Source organism: Choloepus didactylus, chromosome 11 (assembly GCF_015220235.1).
Source record: "Choloepus didactylus isolate mChoDid1 chromosome 11, mChoDid1.pri, whole genome shotgun sequence".
Classification (NCBI taxonomy): Eukaryota; Metazoa; Chordata; class Mammalia; order Pilosa; family Megalonychidae; genus Choloepus; species Choloepus didactylus.
Genome location: NC_051317.1, coordinates 16,454,256 through 16,474,887, shown reverse-complemented (window position 1 = coordinate 16,474,887; position 20,632 = coordinate 16,454,256). Strand labels below are relative to the sequence as shown.

The following is a 20,632-nucleotide window of genomic DNA, read 5'->3' as shown; positions in this document are numbered from 1 at the left end:
AGAAGTAAACCCTCACATCTACGACCAACTGATTTTTGACAAGGGTGCCAAGTCCACTCAGTGGTGAAATAATAGTTTGTTTAACAAATGGTTCCAAGAAAACTGAATGTTCATATGCAAAAGAATGAAGGTGGACCCCCTACCTCATACCATATGGAAAAATCAACTCAAATGGATCAAAAACCTAAATATAAGAACTAGAATTATAAAACTCCTAGAAGAAAATATAGGGAAGCATCTTCAAGACCTTGTGTTAGGCAATGGTTTTTTACTCTTTACACCCAAAGCACGAGAAACAAAAGAAAAATAAATAAATGGGACCTCATCAAAATTTAAAACTTTGTGCATCAAAGGACTTTACCATGAAAGTAAAAAGGCAATGTATAGACTAGGAGAAAATATTTGGAAACCACTTATCTGATAAGGGTTTAATGTCCAGATAGAGTATATAAAGAAATTCTTCAACTCAACAAAAAGACAAAAAATCCAATTTAAAATGGGCAAAATATTTGAATAGACTTTTTCCAAAGAAGATATACAAATTCCCAGAAATCACATGAAAAGATGCTCAATGTCATTAACTATTAAGGAAATACAAATCAAAATCAGAATGAGATACCATTTCATACTCACTAGAATGGCTACTTTTTTTTTGTAAAAGTAAAATTACAAATGTTAGAGAGGGTGTGGAGAAATAGGAACATTCATTCATTGTTGATTGGACTGTAAAATGGTGTAGTCACCAAAAAAGACAGTATGGAAGTTCCTCAGAAGTTTAAGTTTAGAAATATCATATGACCCAGCAATTTCACTTCTAGGTACACACCCATAAGAATTGAAAGAAGGGACTCAAACAGATATATGCGCTCTGGTGTTCACAGTGGCATTATTCAAAATGGCCAAAAGATGGAAGCAATCCAAATGTCCATCAACAGATGAATGGATAAAGAAAATGCGTACATACATACAATGGAATATTATTCAATCATAAAAAGGAATGGAGTCCAGATACATGCCACAACATAGGTGAACCTTGGAGACATGTTGTTGCATAAAAGAAGCCAGACTCAAAAGGGCAAATATTATATGATCTCACTTGCATGAAACAATAAGCAAATTCATAGAATCAGAAACTAGAAAATAGTTTACCAGAGACCAGGGTGGGGGCAGGAAATGGGGAATTAATGCTTAAATTGTACAGAGTTTCTGTTTGGGGTAATGGAAAAATTTTGTTAACGCATGGTGGTGATAGTAGCACAACATTGTGAATGCAATTAATAGCACTGAATTACATTTGTGAATGTGATTAAAAGGGGAAATTTTAGGCTGTAAATATGTTACTAGAATAAAACTTTGTTAAAGAAAAAAGCAAGCAAAACATCATAGGGTGCCACAATACACACAGTGAACCCTAATGTAAACCATGGACTATAGTTAACAGTACAGTCATAATAATATTCTTTGATCAATTGTGACAAATGCACCACTCTAATGAAAGGTGTTAAGAGGGAAATATGAGAACTCTGTGTTTTCTGCATGATTTTTCTGTAAACCTACTGCTTCTCTATTTGAAAAAATAATAATAATAACCCATTCTTTGTACTGAGACAGTCTGGGATTGCTGGCTCTGCCACTTACCAGCTGCACAGCTGCCACTCCACACCCGTGTGTTTGCTCTTGCTCCTCCTTCAGGCAAGATCTGTGATTCTCAGGTCTGGGCACACCTTTAAATCACAAGGGGAACGTCTCAAAAAGATGCCCAAATCCCACCCCCAGATATTGTGATTTCATTGGTCTGGGGTGAGCCTGGCACATCAGAGCTTAAAACGTGCAGATGGGGGTGAGAATCAGTGGTCTGGATTGTCCTTAATCTTGTTTATCTTGTTCATTCTTCAAATCTCAGACTGAATCTTCATTAAAAGCTTTCCTGAGTCCAACGTTCCCACTTGAGCTCCAGTAGCAAATTTGGACCTCTATATCTGTGCTTAGAACACGTGCTAATATTATCCATTTCCAGTTCTATTTTCCTAACCAAAGTGTGATCTCTTGGAAAACAGGACCTGTGCTGGAATCATCTTGTAGCTCCACCACCAAGCGCAGGTCCTGACATCATAGCATACATCAGGGCATATGCTCAATAAATGTTCATTGATTTAAACTGATGAAAGACTGTTTGTTGAAAAATTAAGATATCATTGGTCACCTTTGAGAAAACAGTTTTGAAGGTATTGTGGAAGAAATGACAATTGTTCTAGATTAGATTCAGAAACGGGAGAAGGAGGTGGAGAAAAGAGCACAGGTGTGCAAAATGTCAAAAGTGGTTACATTTGTGTGGTAGGTTTTGTGTGGTATTTTTCCTCACTTTTAGCAGGTGCTCAGTAAGTATTAGTGAATGAAAAAAAATTTTCATGGAAATGAACGTGTGTGTATATTTTTTCCTCAGGTGCAGTACTGAGTTCATCATACAGTTCAAGGCAAAATAATATCAATAACATCTCATATTTTCCCTAACAATTCCCCTAGTTATCCCAATCCCTCTCTAATGTGTTGAAAGATGCACAGTGTGACTTTGAATATTATGTTTTTAATTTTTAAAATATTGTGCCATGGATCTCATTCTGCTTCCCTTTTTACTCAGTGCTCTGTTTTTAAGATCTAGACATGTTACTCAATGTATATGTCATTTATAGTTTCTAATTGCTGCATAATATACCATTTAGGAAGATGGCAGACTGGTGAGCTGTAAGTTTTAGTTACTCCTCCAGGAAAGTAGGTAAAAAGCCAGGAACTGCGTGGACTGGACACCACAGAGCAATCTGACTTTGGGCATACTTCATACAACACTCATGAAAACGTGGAACTGCTGAGATCAGCGAAATCTGTAAGTTTTTGCGGCCGGGGGACCCGCGCCCCTCCCTGCCAGGCTCAGTCCCGTGGGAGGAGGGGCTGTCAGCTCCGGGAAGGAGAAGGGAGAACGGCAGTGGCTGCTCTTATCGGAAACTCATTCTACTGATTCAAACTCCAACCATAGATAGACTGAGACCAGACACCAGAGACTCTGAGAGCAGCCAGCCCAGCAGAGAGGAGACAGGGATAGAAAAAAAAAACAACACGAAAAACTCCAAAATAAAAGCGGAAGATTTTTGGAGTTCTGGTGAACATAGAAGGGGGAAGGGCAGAGCTCAAGCCCGAGCTCAGGCCCTGAGGCGCATATGCAAATCCCGAAGAAAAGCTGATCTCTCTGCCCTGTGGACCTTTCCTTAATGACGCTGGTTGCTTTGTCTATTAGCATTTCAATAACCCATTAGATCTCTGAGAAGGGCCGTTTTTTTTTTTGTTTTTTTTTTTTAAATCCTTTTTTCTTTTTCTAAAACAATTACTCTAAGAAGCCCAATACAGAAAGCTTCAAAGAATTGCAATTTGGGCACGTCAAGTCAAGAGCAGATCTAAGAGAGCTCTGAGACAAAAGGCAATAATCCAGTGGCTGAGAAAATTCAATAAACAACACAACTTCCCAAGAAAAGGGGGGTGTCCGCTCACAGCCACCATCCTGGTGGACAGGAAACACTCCTGCCCATCGCCAGCCCCATAGCCCAGAGCTGCCCCAGACAACCCAGTGTGACGGAAGTGCTTCAAATAACAGGCACACACCACAAAACTGGGCGTGGACATTAGCCTTCCCTGCAACCTCAGCTGAATGTCCCAGAGCTGGGAAGGTGGAGCAGTGTGAATTAACAAAGCCCCATTCAGCCATCATTTGAGCAGACTGGGAGCCTCCCTACACAGCCCAGCAGCCCAGAACTGCCCTGGGGGGACGGCACTCACCTGTGACATAGCACAGTCATCCCTCAACAGAGGACCCGGGGTGCACAGCCTGGAAGAGGGGCCCACTTGCAAGTCTCAGGAACCATACGCCAATACCAAAGACTTGTGGGTCAGTGGCAGAGACAAACTGTGGCAGGACTGAACTGAAGGATTAGACTATTGCACCAGCTTTAAAACTCTAGGATCATCAGGGAGATTTGATTGTTAGGGCCACCCCCCCTCCCCGACTGCCCAGAAACACGCCCCACATACAGGGCAGGCAACACCAACTACACACGCAAGCTGGGTACACCAATTGGGCCCCACAAGACTCACTCCCCCACTCACCAAAAAGGCTAAGCAGGGGAGAACTGGCTTGTGGAGAACAGGTGGCTCGTGGACGCCACCTGCTGGTTAGTTAGAGAAAGTGTACTCCACGAAGCTGTAGATCTGATAAATTAGAGATAAGGACTTCAGTAGGTCTACAAACCCTAAAAGAACCCTATCAAGTTCAGCAAATGCCACGAGGCCAAAAACAACAGAAAATTATAAAGCATATGAAAAAACCAGACGATATGGATAACCCAAGCCCAAGCACCCAAATCAAAAGACCAGAAGAGACACAGCACCTAGAGCAGCTACTCAAAGAACTAAAGATGAACAATGAGACCATAGTACGGGATATGAAGGAAATCAAGAAGACCCTAGAAGAGCATAAAGAAGACATTGCAAGACTAAATAAAAAAATGGATGATCTTATGGAAATTAAAGAAACTGTTGACCAAATTAAAAAGATTCTGGACACTCATAGTACAAGACTAGAGGAAGTTGAACAACGAATCAGTGACCTGGAAGATGATAGAATGGAAAATGAAAGCATAAAAGAAAGAATGGGGAAAAAAATTGAAAAAATCGAAATGGACCTCAGGGATATGATAGATATGAAACGTCCAAATATAAGACTCATTGGTGTCCCAGAAGGGGAAGAAAAGGGTAAAGGTCTAGGAAGAGTATTCAAAGAAATTGTTGGGGAAAACTTCCCAAATCTTCTAAACAACATAAATACACAAATCATAAATGCTCAGCGAACTCCAAATAGAATAAATCCAAAAAAACCCACTCCGAGACATATACTGATCACACTGTCAAACATAGAAGAGAAGGAGCAAGTTCTGAAAGCAGCAAGAGAAAAGCAATTCACCACATACAAAGGAAACAGCATAAGACTAAGTAGTGACTACTCAGCAGCCACCATGGAGGCAAGAAGGCAGTGGCACGATATATTTAAAATTCTGAGTGAGAGGAATTTCCAGCCAAGAATACTTTATCCAGCAAAGCTCTCCTTCAAATTTGAGGGAGAGCTTAAATTTTTCACAGACAAAGAAATGCTGAGAGAATTTGCTAACAAGAGACCTGCCCTACTGGAGATATTAAAGGGAGCCCTACAGACAGAGAAACAAAGACAGGACAGAGAGACTTGGAGAAAGGTTCAGTACTAAAGAGATTCGGTATGGGTACAATAAAGGATATTAATAGAGAGAGGGAAAAATATGGCAAACATAAACCAAAGGATAAGATGGCCGATTCAAGAAATGCCTTCACGGTTTTAACGTTGAATGTAAATGGATTAAACTCCCCAATTAAAAGATATAGATTCGCAGAATGGATCAAAAAAAATGAACCATCAATATGTTGCATACAAGAGACTCATCTTAGACACAGGGACACAAAGAAACTGAAAGTGAAAGGATGGAAAAAAATATTTCATGCAAGCTACAGCCAAAAGAAAGCAGGTGTAGCAATATTAATCTCAGATAAAATAGACTTCAAATGCAGGGATGTTTTGAGAGACAAAGAAGGCCACTACATACTAATAAAAGGGGCAATTCAGCAAGAAGAAATAACAATCGTAAATGTCTATGCACCCAATCAAGGTGCCACAAAATACATGAGAGAAACACTGGCAAAACTAAAGGAAGCAATTGATGTTTCCACAATAATTCTGGGAGACTTCAACACATCACTCTCTCCCATAGATAGATCAACCAGACAGACGACCAATAAGGAAATTGAAAACCTAAACAATCTGATAAATGAATTAGATTTAACAGACATATACAGGACATTACATCCCAAATCACCAGGATACACATACTTTTCTAGTGCTCACGGAACTTTCTCCAGAATAGATCATATGCTGGGACATAAAACAAGCCTCAATAAATTTAAAAAGATTGAAATTATTCAAAGCACATTCTCTGACCACAATGGAATACAATTAGAAGTCAATAACCATCAGAGACTTAGAAAATTCACAAATACCTGGAGGTTAAACAACACACTCCTAAACAATCAGTGGGTTAAAGAAGAAATAGCAAGAGAAATTGCTAAATATATAGAGATGAATGAAAATGAGAACACAACATACCAAAACCTATGGGATGCAGCAAAAGCAGTGCTAAGGGGGAAATTTATAGCACTAAACGCATATATTAAAAAGGAAGAAAGAGCCAAAATCAAAGAACTAATGGATCAACTGAAGAAGCTAGAAAATGAACAGCAAACCAATCCCAAACCAAGTACAAGAAAAGAAATAACAAGGATTAAAGCAGAAATAAATGACATAGAGAACAAAAAAACAATAGAGAGGATAAATATCACCAAAAGTTGGTTCTTTGAGAAGATCAACAAGATTGACAAGCCCCTAGCTAGACTGACAAAATCAAAAAGAGAGAAGACCCATATAAACAAAATAATGAATGAAAAAGGTGACATAACTGCAGATCCTGAAGAAATTAAAAAAATTGTAAGAGGATATTATGAACAACTGTATGGCAACAAACTGGATAACGTAGAAGAAATGGACAATTTCCTGGAAACATATGAACAACCTAGACTGACCAGAGAAGAAATAGAAGACCTCAACCAACCCATCACAAGCAAAGAGATCCAATCAGTCATCAAAAATCTTCCCACAAATAAATGCCCAGGGCCAGATGGCTTCACAGGGGAATTCTACCAAACTTTCCAGAAAGAACTGACACCAATCTTACTCAAACTCTTTCAAAACATTGAAAAAAATGGAACACTACCTAACTCATTTTATGAAGCTAACATCAATCTAATACCAAAACCAGGCAAAGATGCTACAAAAAAGGAAAACTACTGGCCGATCTCCCTAATGAATATAGATGCAAAAATCCTCAACAAAATACTTGCAAATCGAATCCAAAGACACATTAAAAAAATCATACACCATGACCAAGTGGGGTTCATTCCAGGCATGCAAGGATGGTTCAACATAAGAAAAACAATCAATGTATTACAACACATTAACAAGTCAAAAGGGAAAAATCAATTGATCATCTCAATAGATGCTGAAAAAGCATTTGACAAAATCCAACATCCCTTTTTGATAAAAACACTTCAAAAGGTAGGAATTGAAGGAAACTTCCTCAACATGATAAAGAGCATATATGAAAAACCCACAGCCAGCATAGTACTCAATGGTGAGAGACTGAAAGCCTTCCCTCTAAGATCAGGAACAAGACAAGGATGCCCGCTGTCACCACTGTTATTCAACATTGTGCTGGAAGTGCTAGCCAGGGCAATCCGGCAAGACAAAGAAATAAAAGGCATCCAAATTGGAAAAGAAGAAGTAAAACTGTCATTGTTTGCAGATGATATGATCTTATATCTAGAAAACCCTGAGAAATCAACGATACACCTACTAGAGCTAATAAACAAATTTAGCAAAGTAGCGGGATACAAGATTAATGCACATAAGTCAGTAATGTTTCTATATGCTAGAAATGAACAAACTGAAGAGACACTCAAGAAAAAGATACCATTTTCAATAGCAACTAAAAAAATCAAGTACCTAGGAATCAACTTAACCAAAGATGTAAAAGACCTATACAAAGAAAACTACATAACTCTACTAAAAGAAATAGAAGGGGACCTTAAAAGATGGAAAAATATTCCATGTTCATGGATAGGAAGGCTAAATGTCATTAAGATGTCAATTCTACCCAAACTCATCTACAGATTCAATGCAATCCCAATCAAAATTCCAACAACCTACATTGCAGACTTTGAAAAGCTATTTATCAAATTTCTTTGGAAAGGGAAGATGCCTCGAATTGCTAAAGACACTCTAAAAAAGAAAAACGAAGTGGGAGGACTTACACTCCCTGACTTTGAAGCTTATTATAAAGCCACAGTTGCCAAAACAGCATGGTACTGGCACAAAGATAGACATATAGATCAATGGAATCGAATTGAGAATTCAGAGATAGACCCTCAGATCTATGGCCGACTGATCTTTGATAAGGCCCCCAAAGTCACCGAACTGAGCCATAATGGTCTTTTCAACAAATGGGGCTGGGAGAGTTGGATATCCATATGCAAAAGAATGAAAGAGGACCCCTACCTCACCCCCTACACAAAAATTAACTCAAAATGGACCAAAGATCTCAATATAAAAGAAAGTACCATAAAACTCCTAGAAGATAATGTAGGAAAACATCTTCAAGACCTTGTATTAGGCAGCCACTTCCTAGACTTTAAACCCAAAGCACAAGCAACAAAAGAGAAAATAGATAAATGGGAACTCCTCAAGCTTAGAAGTTTCTGCACCTCAAAGGAATTTCTCAAAAAGGTAAAGAGGCAGCCAACTCAATGGGAAAAAATTTTTGGAAACCATGTATCTGACAAAAGACTGATATCTTGCATATACAAAGAAATCCTACAACTCAATGACAATAGTACAGACAGCCCAATTATAAAATGGGCAAAAGATATGAAAAGACAGTTCTCTGAAGAGGAAATACAAATGGCCAAGAAACACATGAAAAAATGTTCAGCTTCACTAGCTATTAGAGAGATGCAAATTAAGACCACAATGAGATACCATCTAACACCGGTTAGAATGGCTGCCATTAAACAAACAGGAAACTACAAATGCTGGAGGGGATGTGGAGAAATTGGAACACTTATTCATTGTTGGTGGGACTGTATAATGGTTCAGCCACTCTGGAAGTCAGTCTGGCAGTTCCTTAGAAAACTAGATATAGAGCTACCATTCGATCCAGCGATTGCACTTCTCGGTATATACCCGGAAGATCGGAAAGCAGTGACACGAACAGATATCTGCATGCCAATGTTCATAGCAGCATTATTCACAATTGCCAAGAGATGGAAACAACCCAAATGTCCTTCAACAGATGAGTGGATAAATAAAATGTGGTATATACACACGATGGAATACTACGCGGCAGTAAGAAGGAACGATCTGGTGAAACATATGACAACATGGATGAACCTTGAAGACATAATGCTGAGCGAAATAAGCCAGGCACAAAAAGAGAAATATTATATGCTACCACTAATGTGAACTTTGAAAAATGTAAAACAAATGGTTTATAATGTAGAATGTAGGGGAACTAGCAGTAGAGAGCAATTAAGGAAGGGGGAACAATAATCCAAGAAGAACAGATAAGCTATTTAATGTTCTGGGGATGCCCAGAAATGACTATGGTCTGTTAATTTCTGATGGATGTAGTAGGAACAAGTTCACTGAAATGTTGCTATATTATGTAACTTTCTTGGGGTAAAGTAGGAACATGTTGGAAGTTAAGCAGTTATCTTAGGTTAGTTGTCTTTTTCTTACTCCCTTGTTATGGTCTCTTTGAAATGTTCTTTTATTGTATGTTTGTTTTCTTTTTAACTTTTTTTTTCATACAGTTGATTTAAAAAAGAAGGGAAAGTTAAAAAAAAAAAAAAAAAAGAAAAAAGTCAAACAAGGAAAAAAAAAAAAAGATGTAGTGCCCCCTTGAGGAGCCTGTGGAGAATGCAGGGGTATTCGCCTACCCCACCTCCATGGTTGCTGGCATGACCACAGACATAGGGGACTGGTGGTTTGATGGGTTGAGCCCTCTACCATAAGTTTTACCCTTGGGAAGACGGTTGCTGCAAAGGAGAGGCTAGGCCTCCCTATATTTGTGCCTAAGAGTCTCCTCCTGAATGCCTCTTTGTTGCTCAGATGTGGCCCTCTCTCTCTGGCTAAGCCAACTTGAAAGGTGAAATCACTGCCCTCCCCCCTACGTGGGACCAGACACCCAGGGGAGTGAATCTCCCTGGCAACGTGGAATATGACTCCCGGAGAGGAATGTAGACCCGGCATCGTGGGATGGAGAACATCTTCTTGACCAAAAGGGGGATGTGAAAGGAAATGAAATAAGCTTCAGTGGCAGAGAGATTCCAAAACGAGCCGAGAGATCACTCTGGTGGGCAGTCTTACGCACACTTTAGACAACCTTTTTTAGGTTCTAAAGAATTGGGGTAGCTGGTGGTGGATACCTGAAACTATTAAACTACAACCCAGAACCCATGAATCTCGAAGACAGTTGTATAAAAATGTAGCTTATGAGGGGTGACAATGGGATTGGGAATGCCATAAGGACCAAACTCCACTTTGTCTAGTTTATGGATGGATGTGTAGAAAAGTAGGGGAAGGAAACAAACAGACAAAGGTACCCAGTGTTCTTTTTTACTTCAATTGCTCTTTTTCACTCTAATTATTATTCTTGTTATTTTTGTGTGTGTGCTAATGAAGGTGTCAGGGATTGATTTAGGTGATGAATGTACAACTATGTAATGGTACTGTAAACAATCGAAAGTACAATTTGTTTTGTATGACTGCGTGGTATGTGAATATATCTCAATAAAATGATGATTAAAAAAAAAAAAATATACCATTTAGGCATATCCCCGATTATACTCATCCATTCCCTTAATGATAACACCTGGGTTACCTCCAACTCCACACTAATGCAATGTCTCAATGAACAACCTCATGTATGTCCCCACATGGACCTGAGGTTGCCAGGGGTAAGTATCCAGGAAAGAGACTGTTAAATCACAGGCTAGTTGCAAATTTAATTTCACTAAATACTGTCAAATCTCTCTCCATAATAACTGAGGTGTTTTATTCCCATCAGCAGTGCATGAGGGTTCTGTTTCCCCATATTCTTCCTAACAATATTATCCATCTTTATAATGTTACTAAGCTGGTGGATGTAATGTACTATTTTGTTGTTCTCTTTGGATTTCTTTGGTTTTTAGTGAGTTTAATTATCTCTCTTCACATACTGGTTAAATGTTTGGATTTTCCTATCAGTGAATTGACTTCTCGTGTCTTTTTCTCTATTTTGCTATTGGTTCTCTTCTGTGTGTATATGTGTGATGTCATCAATGAACCTTAAAAGTAATTTTTTATATTCATTATTCCTCTGCCAACTTTGTTCATTGTGTACTTTATGGAACAGGGATTCTTAATAATAATATATGAAAATCCTTCAAGCTTTAACTGTATGGCTTGCACTTTTGGGGCCTTGTAAAAAAAAAATCCTTTTCTACCCCAAGATAACAATAATATCTGCCTATATCTTTTCAATTAATTTTACAGTTTTATTTTCATATTTGGTGTTTAATTCCTCTGGAATATACCTTTGTAAAATGTATGAGGTAGGGGTTTAACTTTATTTTCTCCATATTATGAGCCAGTTTTCCAACTATTTTCTGCTAAAAAGCCATCCTTTATCCACTGATTTGTGATGCCACCTCTATCATATACTATATAGAAAATTAAATAGGTGTCTCTGTGTTCTCTGCTGTTTATTGTTTCATCGGCATTTTCTGTTCTTAGGCCAGTATTACATCACTTATTATGATGGCTTTAAAACTATTGTTAAGAAGGGTGAATCCTTAGCTCTTCTTTTTTCCAAATTTCTTGGCTATTTTATACCTTATACTTCCATGAAAATTCTAGAATCAGCTTTTTATCTAAAAAAGATCCTGTTTGCCTGTTTATTGTAATTGTCTTGAATGACCTGATTGATTTAAGAATTGACATCTTGACAAATGTTAAGACATTCCGTCCATGAACTTGGTGCATACAGATCTTCCTTGTGATCCTTAATAGAATTTAAAATTTTTCTTCGTAAAGGTTTGGACATTCTTGATTAGGTTAATTGCTACATACTTTATAATTTTTATTGCTAATGTGATTTGTAATTATTTATATATTTTCTAGACAATTATTGCTGAGATGGATGTTATTGATTTCTTAGCTATAGCCTATTTTTTATTTAATAAACATGGATTAGTTTTCAAATAAATTTTGAGAAACAAAGTTTTAAAAAAGCACAGATGGAGAATTTACTCTTGCAAAGGAATGAGACTATTTTTTTCCTCTAAAACAGGAAGAAATGACATAAGAAAGATTAACAGTACAGAAAAATGTCATGGATTAAGTGAGGGAGTTGAACAGTTCTTTCCTCATGTTGAAATAGTCCTGAAGAGTTTAAACCTCATCCCTTGAAAAAAGAAAAGACTTTGCTTTTAGAAAACCCATGCCAGTCATCATGAATCAAGGAGTTGCTAGGGAAACAACCCATTGCAAAACAAGAATTGAAGAACAAAAATCAAAATGAAATCTAGACAATGTATTCTCCACCTACTTCCTCATCTATAAAATGAGGCTCCTTCTCCCTCAAGTCTCTAAAAATACACATATATATATATATATATATATATATATATATATATATATATATATATATTTAGAAAATGAAGACGTTATGGGGGAGAAAAAGAATTTTAAGTGTGAATTAATCTCCTTTACTGACTTTCCCATTCTATCATTTTCTCTCACAAAGAGGCTTTGAGAGCAGCTATTCTTTCAGGGAACTGGAGGGGAATATGTTTGTTACATGGAAGGCTCAGAGACCATTTGAGAATGAACACTTCTGGAGAGGAACTCAGTTATTTCTCTCCTTGTCATCTTGGCTAGTCACTGATGGGTGCAGGCTCATTCCCTGTCATCAGCTCTACCTCCGCCCTAATATCGAAGCACTTTTCAGCTGGGTCCACATACTCTAAGTGTTTTCTAGTTTGGGAAGAGAAGGAGGATAGGGAGAAGTGAAACTCCTAGAGTTGCATTGCTACAGGAAGCTTGTTCTTTAGGACCCTTCACTGCCAAATTTTAACTCAGAGTTCCTCTTTTGTGGGATAGGGTTTTTTGGTGGTTTTTTTTTTTTTTTTTTTTTTTCACATTCAAATCATAAAAATATTTGAGACAAAGTACAAAACTCACCACCTGAGTGTCTTGTATAATGGGCATATTTCTTCACTTAGATGGCTTCCATTTCTCCATCTATGTACTAGGTTCAATGTCCTCAACGTCTCTAGGGTACTTGGGAAAGAAACCAAAGTTATGTTTTGAAAAGTGATAAATCTTAAAATCAAATGATCATTTCAAAATACAAATGTATGTTTTAGAAATAGGTGGAGTTATAAATTCTTAAGAAAAAATACAAGATTATTCTTAATGATAGCATAAAATTGAAAAAACCTTAATGTCACGTACCATCAATATAAAAATTCATATTCATTCATCAATATGATGACTCTGCAAACATATACAAGAATGTTGCAGATTTATATTTATTGATGTGAAAAGATCTATGGGATAGAAGTGAGAAAAAAGATATTCATTATTGAGTCTGACAATCAAGATATAAAAGATTATGCACAATATTAGCACACTTATATAAGAAGAAACACAAACACAAGTCTGAAATGATGTAAACATGTTAATGGTTGGTTTTACCTGGGCAGAGGAAACACATGATTTTTGTCTCCTTTTTCCTTTATATATCTATATTTTCCAATTTTCTGTAACAATTAACTTATATGCTTGTATTATAGCAAAAATTTTAAAATGAAAGAAAATATAAAACAAACCAAAAGGCAAGTGAGCACTAGAGATCTATGCCCTAGTCTCAGCATGTCCACGTTTAATCAGAGAAAAGTCTGAGTAAATCACCAAACTTTCCTCATGGCTCGCTTTCCCCATCTGTAAGTAGGAATAGCTGCTTTCCTCTGGCACAGTTTTTGTGATGAGTTGAAACACTCTTCCACAAACAGTTTAGCAGTAGTTAAACTCACTCTTGCCAAAAGGTACAGCAATCCTGCTTCTAGGTATTTATCTAAGGGAAATGAAAGCCTATGTCCACACGAAGGCTTGCACATTAATGTTTATAGCAACATTATACGGACTAGCCAATATCTATATATCCAAATATCAATCCAAACAACAATCCAAATATCCATACAATGGAATTCTACTCAGCAATAAAAAAGAACAAACTACTGATATACAAAACAACATTGATGAATCTCAAAACATTATGCCAAATGAAAAATCCAGAAACAAAAGGGTACCTACATAGTGTATTATTCCATTTATACGGAATTCTAGAAAAAAGCAAAACTATAATGACAGAGCAGATCAGTGGTTGCCATAGGCCAGGGATGAGTGGAAGAGGTTGCTTGAAAAGAGACACAGGGAAACTTGTTGAGTGATGGAAGTGTTCTGTATCTTGAATATGGTGTATTTACCCGACTGTATGCTTCTGCTAATACTCACCTAATGTATGCTTAAAATGGGTGAATTATATCATATGTAAATAACACCCCAATGTAGCTGTTTTATAAAGCACAAAACAGAACTTAAAAAACACATGCAATCCAACAAACTATGTGAAAATATATTGTAAAATGTAAAGCTCCATAGAAATGTAAGGAATTTTTCTTGAGTACATTTCATTTAAAACAAAACAAAGTGCAAAGAAACAAACCTGGAGTAAATTTTGTTAATGACAATTTTCCTTTGATAAAAGGGGGAATGGGTGTAAGCAAAGAGACAAAAAGAATAATTGCTTTCTGCTCCTTTGATATCTTTTAGATCCATTAAATTTTACATAATGTTGGGGGGATATATATTCTCTAATTGTTTTAATACTGTTGTCTGCTAATGACTTTAGGAGGAAAGGGGTAAGGAGACAATGGAGAAGAAAAAATTCCTCAGCTTCTGCCAAAGATCTTGGCTATTGTAAGCCTAGCAAAACAGCCATCAGATGTCAAATTATTTGAAAAACCTTCAAGTCCACTTTTTGTGCTTCCAATGGCACTCTGGAAAAACTGAGTCTGAGAGTTGTCGACGACTTGCCTGAGGGCACATGGTACATGCTAGTAAGTGGTAGAAGTGAGCCCCACGTTGCCCTGAGGCCTGGTCACCACCACCTTACCTCAAAGGGAAGCTCCCTGTAGTGGTTCAACAAAAGAAAATCAATAGTGTAATACACCACATTAACAAAATGAAGGGAAAAAACACATGATCATCTCAACTGACACCGAAAAGGCATTTGACAAAATCTAGCATCATTTCTTGATAAAAACACTTCAAAAAATAGGAATAGATGGAAACTTCCTCAACATGATAAAGGGCACATATGAAAAATCCACTGCTAACATTATACCCAATGATGAAAGACTAAAAACTTTCCTGCTAAGATCTGAAACAAGTCAAGGATGCCAACCATCACCACTGTTACTCAACATTGTACTGGAACTTCTAGTCAGAGCAATTAGGCAAGAAAAAAACAAATAAAAGGCATACAAACTAGAAAGGAAGAAGAAACAATTCACTATTTGCCAATGACATGATCCTATATTTAAAAAGTCCTGAAAAATCTACAAGAAAGCTACTAGAGCTAATAAACAAATTCAACAAAGTATCAAGCTACAAGATCAACATGCAAAAATCAGTTGTTTCTCTATACACTAGTAATGAGCAATCTGAGGGGGAAATCAAGTAAAAATTCCATTTCCAATAGCAACTAAAAGAATTAAATATCTAGGAATAAATTTAACCAAGGATATAAAGGACTTATACATCAAAAACTACAAAACTTTGCTAAAAAATCAAAAAAGGTCTAAATAAATGGAAGGGTATTCCATGTTCATGGATTTGAAGATTAAATATTGTCAAGATGTCAATTCTACCCAAAATGATTTACAGATTCAACACAATCCCAATCAAATTTCCAACAGCCTACTTTGCCAAGTCCACTCATCAGGAAAGAAACACTATCTTCCACAGATAGTGCTGGGAGAACTGCATATCCATATGCAAAAGAATAAAGGAGGATCCCTATCTCACACCATACACAAAAATTAACTCAAAATGGATCAAAGACCTTAATATAAGAACTAGGATGATAACACTCCTAGAAGAAAGCATAGGGAAGCATCTTCAGGATCTTGTGGTAGGCAAATGGCTTCTTGGGCTTTATACCCAAAGCAACAAAAGAAAAAAATAGATAAATGAAACCCATCAAAATTAAAAATTTTTGTACATCAAAAGACCTTATAAAAAAAGTGAAAAGACAACCTACTCAATGGGAGAAAATACTTTGAAACAACATATCTGATGCAGCTTTAATATCCAGAATATATAAATAAATCCTACAAGTCAACAATGAAAAAAAAATCTCAACTAAAAAACAGGCAAAAGACTTGAATAGGTGTTTCTCCAAAATCAATATACAAATGAACAGAAAGCACATGAAAAGATGCTCAACAACATTAGCTATCAAAGAAGTGCAAATCAAAACCACAATGAGACACCATTTCACATCCAATAGAATGTCTATGATTAAAAAACAAAAACAAAAACAGAAGGTTACAAGTGTTAGAAAGGATGTGGAGAAATAGGAACACTCATATATTGCTGGTAGGAATGTAAAGTGAGTCACAGCAGCCACTGTGAAAGACAGGTTGACAGTTCCTCAGAGAGCTAAGCATAGAATTATCATATGACCCAGCAACCCCACTATGAGGTTGTATACCCAAAAGAATTGAAAGCAAGGACTTGAGCAGATATTTGCACACCAATATTCATACTGCCATTATTCACAGTTGCCAAAAGATGGAAGCAACCCAAGTGTTTATCAATTGATGAATGGACAAACAAAATGTATTATATGCATATGATGGAATATTGTTCAACTGTAAAAAGGAATGAAGTCCTCATACATGGGAAAGCATGGATGAACCTTGAAGACATCATGTTACCTGAAATAAGGCGGGCAAAAAAGGACAAATTGTGTGATCTCTGTGATGTGAAATAATTAGAATAAGAAAACTCATACAGTCAGATTCTGGAGTATAGGTTAGGAGTAGGGAATAGGTAGTTAATGCCTACATTGTTCAGAATTTCTATTGGGTAGATTGTAAAGTTTTGGTCATGGATGGTGGTGATGGTAACAACAGGTTGTGAATTTCATCAACAGCAGAGAATTACATATGTGAATGTGGTTAAAGGGGGAAATTTTACATTGTATATATGTAAGTAGAAAAAAAGAAAAAGAAAAAACATGGCACTATACAACACAATGAATCTTACTGTAAACAATGGACTATAGTTAATAGTACATTTATAAAAATGTTCTTCCATGAATTACAACAAATGTACTTCATTAATGCAGGTGTTAAAACAGGGTAGTGTATGGGAACTCTGTATTTTAAATATTTTATTCATGATATTTCTGTAAGCCTACAACTTCTCTAACAAAAAAAATTACTAAGAAAAAAAAGATGTAGTGAGTATAATTAACACCACTGAATTGTGTATTTGAAAGTGGTTGCAATGGTTTGAGACTGTATGTACCCCAGAAAAACATGTTTTTAAAGTTAATCCATTCCAATGGGTGTAAACTCATTGCACATGAGACTTTCAACGAGGCTACTTCAGTTAAGGTGTAACTCACCTCAATCATAATGGGACTTAATCCCCTGACTTGAGTCCTTTATGATGGAATGGAATTCAGACAAAGAGAAATAAAAAAGCCATGGAAGCAAGAAAGTGACCCAGAACACCAGTTCCAACAATGCACCAGCTGGACAAGGTCTGCTATATCCACAGAGACTGTGCACTTGGTGAAACTGGGAGTCTGTTTTCTGAAATGGTGAGTAAGCCTGCTGAATATCCAGCAGCCACACTGCAGTGTGGGGAAACTGTGGGTTGGTGTTTGGAGTCGGACTAGTTCTTTTTAGAAAAAACCCAAAAGTGGCTGGGGATACAGCAGTGAGAACCACACAGTGAAGCACAGCAGGAACAGGCTGTGGGTACACCTAAATATCTGGCATGGAGGATAGCCTTTCACACACCCAATGCTAATTGTCTTGGAGCAAGAAAGGCAGAGGTGAGCCAAAAGGGGAAAATAACCATGCCCCTTATAGCCATCTTCCCAGAGAGCTGGGAACGCTCCTGCCCGGCACTGGTGCCACAGCCCAGGGCCGCGCCAAAAAACCCAGTGTGACAGGAAGTGTTTCCAGCAACATGTGCGCATGCCACAATATCGGGCGTGGACAATAGCCTTTTGCATACCCACAGCTAATTTTCCCGGAACTAGGAAGGTGGAGCTGTGCAAAAAGGGGGAAATTAACGTCCCATTCAGCTATCCTTACAGCAGGCTGGGAACGCCCCTACACAGCCTGGCGGCCCAGAACTTCCCGTGAGGGATGGTGCACACTTGTGATGTAGCACAGCCTTCCCTCAGCAGAGGCCCTAGACGGGCACAGCTGGGAAGAGGGACCCACTTGGAAATCCCGGAGACCATACGCCAATACCAAGGACTTGTGGGTCAGCGGCAGAGACAATCTGTGATGAGACTGAACTGAAGGATTAGACTCTTGCAACAGCCTTAAATCTCCAGGAACACCTGGAAGGTTTGATTGTTAAAACCGCCCTCCCTCCCTAACTGCTCAGACACACGCCCCACATTGAGGGCAGACAGCACCAACAACACACCCAAACTTGGTGCACCAATTGGACTCCCACAATAATCAGACCCCCAAACACCACAAAGACAAAGGTGTGGAGAACTGGCTCGAGGGGAATAGGTGGCAAACGGATGCCACCTGCTGGTTAGGTAGAGAAAGTGTACATCACCAAGCTGTAGGTCTGACAAATTAGAGGTTAGTCTTTGAATTAGCCTATATCTCCTAAAAGAACACTATCAAGTTAAGTAAATGCCAAGAGGACAAAAACAACAGAAAATTTTAAAGCATATGAAAAAAAAAAACAGACAATATGGATAACCCAAACCCAAACACCCAAATCAAAAGATCAGAGAAGATGCAGTACTTGGAGCAATTAATCAAAGAACTAAAGGCAAACAATGAGAGTATGGCACAGGATATAAACGACATGAAGAAGACCCTAGAAGAGCATAAAGAAGAAATTGCAAAAGTAAATTAAAAAATAGATGATCTTATGGAAATAAAAGAAACTGTTGACCAAATTAAAAAGAGTCTGGATACTCATAGTACAAGATTAGAGGAAGGTGAACAATGAATCAGTGATCTGGAGGATGCAAAATGGAAAATTAAAGAACAAAAGAAAGAATGGGGAAAAAATTTGAAAAAATTGAAATGGACCTCAGGGACATGATAGGTAAAATAAAACATCCAAATATAAGACTCATTGGTGTCCCAGAAGGGGAAGAGAAGGGTAAAGGTCTAGAAAGAGTATTCAAAGAAATTGTGGGGGAAAACTTCCCCAACCTTCTACACAATATAAATAAACAAAGCATAAATGCCCAGCGAACTCCAAATAGAATAAATCCAAATAAACCCACTCCGAGACATATTCTGATCAGACTGTCAAACACTGAAGAGAAGGAGCAAGTTCTGAAAGCAGCAAGAGAAAAGCAATTCACCACATACAAAGGAAACAACATAAGACTAAGTAGTGACTACTCAGCAGCGACCATGGAGGTGAGAAGGCAGTGGCATGACATATTTAAAATTCTGAGAGAGAAAAAATGCCAACCAAGAATACTTTATCCAGCAAAACTCTCCTTCAAATTTGAGGGACAGCTTAGATTTTTCACAGACAAACAAATGCTGAGAGATTTTGCTAATAAAAGACCTGCCCTAGTTCAGATGCTAAAGGGACACCTACCAACAGAGAAACCAAGAAAGGAGAGAGAGAGATGGAGAAAGGTTCAGTACTAAAGAGATTCGGTATGGGTACATTAAAGGATATTAATAGAGAGAGGGAAAAAAATATAGGACAAACATAAACCAAAGGATAAGATGGCTGATTCAAGAAATGTCTTCACGGTTATAACGTTGAATGTAAATGGATTAAACTCACCAATTAAAAGACATAGATTTGAAGAATGGATCAAAAAAAATGAACCATCAATATGCTGCATACAAGAGACTCATCTTAGACACAGGGACACAAAGAAACTGAAAGTGAAAGGATGGAAAAAAATATTTCATGCAAGCTACAGCCAAAAGAAAGCAGGTGTAGCAATATTACGCTCAGATAAAATAGACTTTAAATGCAGGGATGTTTTGAGAGACAAAGAAGGCCACTACATACTAATAAAAGGGGCAATTCAACAAGAAGAAATAACAATCATAAACGTTTATGCACCCAACCAAGGTGCCACAAAATACATGAGAGAAACACTGGCAAAACTAAAGGAAGCAATTGATGTTTCCACAATAATTGTGGGAGACTTCAACACATCACTCTCTCCTATAGATAGATCGACAAGACAGAAGACCAATAAGGAAATTGAAAACATAAACAATCTGATAAATGAATTGGATTTAACAGACATGTATAGAAAATTACATCCCAAATCACCAGGATACACATACTTCTCTAGTGCTCATGGAACTTTCTCCAGAATAGATCATATGCTGGGACATAAAACAAGCCTCAATAAATTTTTAAAAAATTGAAATTATTCAAAGCACATTCCCTGACCACAATGGAATACAATTAGAAGTCAATAACCATCAGCAACTTAGAAAATTCACAAATACCTGGATGTTAAACAACACACTCCTAAAAATCAGTGGGTTAAAGAAGAAATAGCAAGAGAAATTGCTAAATATA

The 20,632-nt window shown here is 37.5% G+C and overlaps 1 long non-coding RNA gene across 1 annotated transcript; it reads right to left on the bottom strand.

Annotated features, from left to right (window-relative positions):
* Nucleotides 1–1,661: 1,661 nt before the first annotated feature.
* On the bottom strand, nt 1,662–13,327 carry LOC119506121. Its single transcript, XR_005210923.1, has 3 exons — nt 13,235–13,327; nt 12,962–13,060; nt 1,662–1,724 (listed from the first exon to the last, which is right to left on the bottom strand). It is a non-coding gene; the product is annotated as an uncharacterized LOC119506121 (long non-coding RNA).
* Nucleotides 13,328–20,632: the final 7,305 nt, after the last annotated feature.